This window comes from Pteropus alecto, unplaced genomic scaffold (assembly GCF_000325575.1).
Source record: "Pteropus alecto unplaced genomic scaffold, ASM32557v1 scaffold59, whole genome shotgun sequence".
In the NCBI taxonomy this organism is placed as follows: domain Eukaryota; kingdom Metazoa; phylum Chordata; class Mammalia; order Chiroptera; family Pteropodidae; genus Pteropus; species Pteropus alecto.
This window is the reverse complement of record NW_006443292.1, coordinates 1,297,165-1,304,089: the sequence shown is the minus strand read 5'-3', so window position 1 is coordinate 1,304,089 and position 6,925 is coordinate 1,297,165. Positions and strand designations below refer to the sequence as shown.

The 6,925-nt window shown below is 41.7% G+C and overlaps 1 pseudogene; it reads right to left on the bottom strand.

The window, feature by feature from the left end:
* Positions 1 to 6,050: 6,050 nt before the first annotated feature.
* On the bottom strand, positions 6,051 to 6,169 carry LOC112472804 (annotated as a pseudogene).
* Positions 6,170 to 6,925: the final 756 nt, after the last annotated feature.

Sequence of the window (6,925 nt, the reverse complement as noted above, 5' to 3'; positions counted from 1 at the left end):
AGCGCAGTTAGGGAAGGCTTCCAGATGAAGGGAATTTGGATGGAGGAGTGACAAGGACCTGGAGAGAGGAAAGTGAGCCAAGCACTAGGAACAGCATGAGCCCAGGCCTGGACTGAGAGCGCACGTGGAGAAGTGGCCTGGCGAATACGCTTCGAGGCTGTGCACTTACGTGTGCCACTGCCCAGCCAAAGAAGTTGAATTCTGCAACTCAGTCCGTGAGGGCTGCCAACCACACAGTCCTCACCAGCTATGTAACATGGACCTGGAGGATTTGCTCAGCTTCATGACACCATGAGGGGAACAGTGTCTAAGGAGGTTGTGTGACGTGGCAGGAAGAGGTCGGCTTTCGGGTCACAGAGATCTGTATTCAGTCCTCTCCTGCCCCCACTTACTAGCTGCCATTTTCCCAGCCACACACAAGAATGACGAAGCTTTCCTTGCAGGGTTCTTGAGAAGTCGTGGTCGTGTATTTAAATACCTAATACATAACACGCACAGCGAAGGCAAAGCCAAATTACACACCGGGGAAAAGTGTTTGATACACATTTGGCAAAGCAATAATTTCCTTAATATAGAAAATCTTCCTATAAATCAATAAAAAAAAAAGAGAGCATTAAAGCTGTAGGAGAATGGATGAAGGATATAATCAGAGTTCACAGAAAAGGAAACGCAAGAGAGTCTTAAATACATAATATTTAAAAAGAAAACATGCTTGCTCCCACCCATATAAGTAAAAATTAAAACCAGGATGAGATTTTTTCCACCATTCAGATTATCAAAGTCACAAAAAGTTTACCATCACTTCGCGTGGGGCAAGAGGGATCGTTTTCTCAATATCAAGTAAAAACGTGAACAGACAGGCTCTGCGACTCGGCGCTTCCACTTTAGGAAATGCATCATACAGACGTACTGAGACACGGGTACAAAGAAGTGTGTGTGAGAATGCTCACGGCAGCGTATTGTCATCTACCAAACAACTTAAATGCCCATCAAAATGGATCTAGTTCAATAAATCGTGGTAGATGAAAACAGGGTAATACAGAGCAGCGGCTAAAATGAGCGAGGCAGCTCATTCATGAGCCTTTGCAAAGAGATCTCCATGGAGGCAGTCATGGGTGTGCGACAGTCATACTTTCCCTCCTGTGAGCCTGCACGTGCACACGGCATCTCTGGAATCGTGCACCACGACCCGGGTCTCCTCCAGAAAGGGGAACTGAGTGGCTTGAGGATCGCAAAGGCGGGAGAGTTTTCACAGTTTTGGATTTTCTATCTATTAATAACACATAGACACTTTTAAAACAGAAAAACAATATTTAACTATAACCAGTGATCTATAAAGACCGAATGCATGGTGGTCCCTGATACGTACAGCTTAATCTTGAATGTGGTATTCAGAAAGGATGAATGAACTGGAACATCCATACTCTCACCTGTGTCTTTTGTGACAAATGTCCCTTTTCACACTTTGGAGCAGCCTATCATTGATAAAGAAGTGTCGTAAGTAATATTGGAACGGAACGAAATGGGCAGGCTAGTTCATCACCTATGCTGTTGATCTAAACTTAGAGCTTTGCTCGTCTGTGCCCTGTAGCAGCAAAGTAGAACGAAAGATAAGAATTTTGTTCCAACTACAAATTCCAGTTCCATCCACCATCTTACCAGCTGTGTGATCTTCAGCAACTTACTGAACCTCTCTGAGACTTATCGCATTCATACATTAAAGGAAAATATTTATTTTACTTATGATGAGAGTATTAAATGAGAAAATTAAGTTACAGAACAACATGGACATACAATTGTTGTTTAATTTTGTGGCCGCTTCCAAAAAGAAAATGTTTTTTTTTTAACTATTTGCTTTTTGTTTGCCTTCTACTTATAGAAGTTCATGTTCAGATATTGTCAAGCTGCTTTTAGATCATTATTTTTCAAAAGTCCTAATAAAAGCATAGATCCTTTTTCTTGAGCTCTAGGCTCAGACTCAGAAACTAACTTTCAACATGATCTTGGAAAAGTCACTCATTCTCCCTGCCTGATTTTTTTTTTTATTTGCCAAACAGTAATGATTATAATTGCATCATTTCATGGAGTTGTACATCTCAGTGTATATAAAAATATATTCGCATAGAGCAATTTAAAGTCAAAGACCTTTTAATAACTATGCCAAAGCAACTGATTTATATCAGGTACAATGCTCATCCCAGGATGAGGAACAGGCTGGGGGCATTGTGCAGAGAAAGCAAACTATACACCCTCCTTCGTCCCCACCCCTCCAATAAGCCCTCTTGCAGTAAACAAGTTAATCTGGCAAAGTCTTCTTTAGACACTGGTGGTGCAAGTTCATCTTTTAATGGCTAACTGGCTAGTAATTATGAGAGAGACTGTCTTGTGGAAATATAAACAATGATTCAGAAGAGTAATGAGTGGTTCCTGAGCTGATTGGGAGCAGTGAAAAGGAGGGAAAAAGGAGACACTGACCAGGATTGTGTAGGACGGTCAGCCTGGGCGCTGCAAAGAACGCCGGGCGTCCAGAGTCCTGCTTCGAAGTCATCAGGCCACTTTAGGGGGACTTGAACAAGACTGACAGTCTGATGGGGCGAAAAAGACCCACATTCTTGACAGCCACGCGGGGGACACCAAAGGCAAGCATCTGGTTGGTCTCAGATGACTGAGCAGAGAGCATTATAGAACTAAGGAAAATGCTCTGTTCGATTTAATTTCTCAGCTGACCAAACTGGACCCTGTCCTTAGTTTATAGGCATAAAACTTTTCTGCCTAATGCAATTAATCATCTGCTAAATGCCCCCATGCAGTTACTCTGCACTCAAAACACCGAGCGAACACGGAGCTGAATGTTTTCTTAGTAACAGTTTGCTACTATGAGTAACTATATTGCATGGATTTTTAAAAGAATAGACCTAAATTCAAATATATTATTATTTTGGTCTCGTGAACCATCAAGATAACTTGGGAATTCCCCTACTTGTGTAAATAATCACTCCAGAAGGCAATACATTAAAAAGGATATATACATATATCCTATATATATTTATATATCTTATATATTTATGTACATATAAAATGAAAGATTCTCATAAGAGAATTAATGTTTGAAACATATTTTGTTACTCAAAAGACCACCAACACTTGCGTTTGAGCTTCAAGAGTCAGTGAACATTTCAACGTCCTGTGGTTTCACCTTGGAGTGGAATTACTTGGATAATATGCCAATATAGAAACTCACACGATTGGGGCTACAAGGCTGAGCCGGTTGAATACAATATAAAAGTAAAGTTTTTGCAGTTACTTCTGTAAACAGTCATTACGCCTGCCAATCAAATCATTTGAAGTGTTCCAGTCCATTTAATTATTACTTTTTATTTTAACGTCAAAATGAGTATAAGAAGCAGAGGGAAAAACAATACATGTTATCATAGGAATACGCTTCTGGAAAATTATACATTAGAAAAACAAGTACTCATGTACCTATATTCTTAGTTTTGAAAATATTATTCTCTAGACTTCAGCTTGAATGAAAGAGCCCCAAATTTTAAGTTATGGCAGCAGAGGTGGTGGCCAGAACAGCAGGCTGAGAATGTCGACGTGGCCTCGAAGTTCTGAGAAACCCAGGATAAGCAGCGGGCCCTTTTGGATGACAGCTCAATGTGAAATGAGAAACTAGCCTCCATCCGGCTTCCACTGCATGGGTGTCAACATCAGAAAACGCTCCGTCACACAGCTAGTAGAAGCGCAGCCTGACGGACACAGAGTCTGACCTTGCTTCCCCAGGAGACAATCCCTCCAGGTCATGGGTGAGGGATACTGGCAAGGGTCACTGAGGGGGGCGCACGAGTACAGCTGCTTGCTCAAAATCCAGCCCCTAATCAACAGGACTCAGCCTCAAGGGGTTGTCATGCCGGCCCTTCCATCAGCACTCACTGAACAGGCAAGAAGCAAAGCCCAGGAACACTCTCTCTTTTTTAAAGAAAGATCCAAAGCTGACTTGAAAGAAAAGCATGAAGGAAAAAATAAAGCGAGGGTCCAGCTTGGACAGGTGGGCTACACTACCTGGCTGTGTTGAGTCACACCTGAGTCCTTTATTGCACAGACTGCAAAGAGCTCTGCTTAAGGAGGTACAAGGAGAGAGAAGGATGATGGATGGATGGATGGATGGATGGATGGATGGATGGATGGATGGATGGATGATGGATAGACGGATGGATGGATAGATGGATGATGAATAGAGAATGGATGGATGGATGGATAATGAATGGATGGATGGACAATGAATGGATAGGGGAGATCGTGAAAGGAGAAAAATACCAGCAAAGGATGGATGGATGATGGATGATGGATGGATGGATGGATGGATGGATGGATGGATGGATGATGGATGGATGGATGGAAGGATGGGAGGGAGAGAGGAAAGGAGGTAGGGAGGGTAGAAGGAATGAGGGAAGGAAGCATGGATGCATGAATAGGTGGATAGATAGACAGAAGATAAATAGTATATTTAGGTCTATAGTTATGCCTTTATCTCTGTAAATATATTTGTTACAGCTTTCTCTCTTCTTACACATGTAGCCATGGTTGAGGCATACCAACTCAGGCAGTGCATACACAGACCTCGCTTTTATATAATAAGAGATGTTTAACTTCCCATTGATTACTTCAGAATGAAATTCTGCCCTGTGGCCCTCAGTGATATGCAGAATCCTGCACAGCCCTGAAGATATACATCAGACTCCCTGGTTTATTGGGTACCTGGAAGCTATTTAGATTCAGGGCAAGGAGAGTGATATGTGCTGCCTTTGGAAAAGGGATCATCAGCTGCACTGCACTGTGCCTTTAGCGGGTACTTCAATGTCAAAGGTATTAAGGATCATCTTTTTCTTCCCTCAGTCCTATCTGTATCTCTGTACCCCACCTCTCCCTCTCATTAGGTTTAATGTCAGTGACTACTAGCTGGCCTGGAAGTGGAGATGTCAAGCTGAGCCTGCAAAGCTAGCAAGTAGTTTATGAGCCCTTCCAGCTGAAAAGAAGTAGGACCTGGTGGTGGTCCTTCCATGTGGAAAAAGGAGATACATTTCTCATACGTTTGTCGGAACCAATTACACACATGTAGATAAATTATTTCTGACACCTACTACATTTGTCCTATTTGTAGCCATCATAGAAAAAAAAAAAAAGGAAAGCAAAAATTAATAGGACATAGTCACATGATATTCTACATGCTAGCAAAGGATCCAAAATTAGAGATTGAATTAATGAATTCATTTATTGGGACAACTGATACTTAGGTTAGAGCAAAAAAAAAAAAAAAAGTTGTATTTGTACATTTGTGTTCGAACATAATAGCAACAGCACAAATGGTTCAATGCTCTAGGACAGCAGTCCCCAACCTTTTTGGCACCAGGGACCGGTGCTCCTATGAGAACCTAATGCCTGGTGATCTGAGGTGGAGCTGAGGCGGTGATGCTAGTGCTGGGGAGCTTGGATCATTGGCCCACTGCTCACCTCCTGCTGTGCAGCCCAGTTCCTAACAGGCCACTGACCAGTACTGGTCTGCAGCCAGGGCGTTGGGGACCTCTGCATTAGGGAGGCTACCTACATATTTCTACAGGCTTGTATTTCACAAACTACTAGTAGAAAAATTAGGTAGGGGAAACTTATCAGTAAAAGTGTCAGCTAATATTGTTGAGTGCTTAAGTGTCCCTGATTGTTTTATTTGGATTATTCTTAAACCTTACAAGCACCTTATAAGATAAGAATGATGACTACAACCTCATCTTATAGAAAAGGAAACTGAGGCACAGAGAGGTTAATGGCATGTACAAAATCTCGTAGGGGTCAGTGTGGACCCAGGCAATCTGATTCTAAAGTCTAATCCACTTAAATACCACACTATATTGTGTCCTATTATTTTTGTTGGTAATAGAGCTGGGTAAAGCATTAATCTGAAGCCCCCGGTGGTTTTGTAGAATACGATATGATAGCACACATTTTGTTCGTTTACTTTCAATTTTATTTTATTTATTTCTTTTCTCTTTTTATGCCTACAGCACCTGGTCTTCCTATGTGGTCTTCCATCTGAGTACTAACCAGGCCTGACCCTGCTTAGCTTCCGAGATCAGACGGGATCAGGCTTGTTCAGGGTGGCATGGCCGTAGATGTCCATTTACTTTCATTTCATCCAGTAGTAGCTAAGAGGCTTTAGTACCATTTTACAAACGATAAAACTGCATTGAGAAGCCAGGGAAAGTCTATTTCACAATTGAGACGGGGCACTTGGGGTTAGGGGTTTAGAACTAAGAGCTCTAATTTCATATGAAGGGATTAATGCCATCTTCACGCACTGAAACGGGAAAGAAGGAAAAGGCCAGCTCCTTGTTCTCAAAGCGATAATTAAGGAGGAGGAGAACCAGAATGGAATGCCATGAGAAGACTGAACGGGGCATCATGCAATGCAGCATAACTATGCTCTAAATGATAGACTTTCCGCAAACTCCATTCCCATGGGCTCTGAAATTTGAAAACGGACTTAAGAAAGAATGTTATTGTGAACACTTTAATGAGTAAAAAGCCTTTTTGATCTTATAAAATCAAAAGAATCTATCACATTCCAACCGCGTTTCAATCATCGGACCATAAAGACTTGGCTGGGTATACATGTGGAGAGGAAACAGAAATATTCCAGAATAACTCTAGGTAGATCAATACATCTGCTTTGACTCTGAGACTGGATTCTCTTTCTGGGTCAAAAAGTGACTGTCTAGGTTCTTCTGAAAAAACTGAACACAAATTTATCAGAATCGACATTCTATAGATGACAAGACGCTGAGGAATGGGGAGCTTTAGAGGAGAGTATATAAAAAAAAAAAACCAAGGTTGACCAGTGTTCTTGAATGGGGAGTCTTTACTTTCACTG